This window comes from Triticum aestivum, chromosome 2A (assembly GCF_018294505.1).
Source record: "Triticum aestivum cultivar Chinese Spring chromosome 2A, IWGSC CS RefSeq v2.1, whole genome shotgun sequence".
NCBI lineage: Eukaryota > Viridiplantae > Streptophyta > Magnoliopsida > Poales > Poaceae > Triticum > Triticum aestivum.
The window spans coordinates 63,248,263-63,249,442 of NC_057797.1; the positions used below are offsets into that span (position 1 = coordinate 63,248,263).

General features: G+C 53.7%; 1 long non-coding RNA gene across 1 annotated transcript in view; it reads right to left on the minus strand.

The window, feature by feature from the left end:
* LOC123187484 (uncharacterized) overlaps positions 1-961 on the minus strand; it is a 2,375-nt gene extending 1,414 nt beyond the window's left edge. The window contains exon 1 of the long non-coding RNA XR_006494018.1: positions 678-961. This is a non-coding gene — a long non-coding RNA (uncharacterized lncRNA). The remainder of the gene's footprint in view (positions 1-677) is intronic.
* Positions 962-1,180: the final 219 nt, after the last annotated feature.

Below are 1,180 nucleotides of genomic sequence, written 5' to 3' on the forward strand. Positions count from 1 at the left end.
GGAGGTGACTTGCCATGAAATTCGTATCCCACTAGAACATGCACCCTCGAATCCCCCTGACCAAACTGGAACTCCCTTAAAAAATGAACAAAATGTCGTGCCAACTAAATGATCTAGAGCCTGCAGGATGCAGCCAATTGATGTATGAGCGTGTGCAACTGGAAAATGAAATTGGAAAACACACTCCTAATCGTCCTTCGTGTAATAATCCAACTATGTTTGCATCCCTGTGCAACTTTTACAACTAGCTAGCCAACTATTCCTTGCTCCGTTTGCAACTTATACTAGAAAAAACCAATAAAAAACACGGGGAACCAGGACGCAAAAGAGATGTACGAACCTACGCTATCCCATTATCTACTCGCTCTGGTTGAAATTGAACTCAAATCTCACTGAATCCCCACGCCTCCCTAGTTCGAAAGCAGCACGAGAGCTTTGCTCATGACGCCAACGCCACCATGGCCGTAACTGTGTGAAGAGGATGCGGTTAACCACCGCTATGGGCTGCCCGGCAAACTCATCCCCCTCCGTCGCGACCTCTCCGCGTTGAGTATCGCCTCCCTCGTCCGACGAATACGAGCAATACGAGCCGCCCCCAGCCAGGATCTATGCTAGGGAAGAGATAGGAGATACACATATAAGGGAGGACATAAGCAAATCCATGGGTAGGACCTTACCTGCGCTGGCGACGAGCAACGAATCTCCGCACGCGCCAACGCCTTCGGCTTCCTCCGACTGACTTCGGTTATGGTGGCAGATGATCCACTTCCCAATGTTCGCCGCCCGTCTTCGGCTTCGGTTGCGGCGCCGGTTCCTTTGCCTCCTCCGGTGGTTACACCTCTGGATCTCGCCTGATTTGGGAGGAGGAAAATGGGGAACGAGAGGACTGGGGGAGGAGGGCCATGGAGAGGATCGAACTTCGAAGCCGCCGTTCACTAACTCTTTGTCGTTTCACCCAGGCGTGTTCTACCTCCGTCAGTGACAAGTGGACCCAGCCTGTGGGTACACGACGCGACGCGCGTGGACCAGGTGAGCGACGATGCGATGTGCCCAGCCACGTGCGCGAAGCGGCCTCACTCCCGCGCCTAGAAATTGTGGCCGCGCGATCTTGGTTGATCGAGCGGTGCTCGTTCGGCCGCTCGTTTCCACCGTATAGTGCGCGTGCACTTTGGAGAATTTG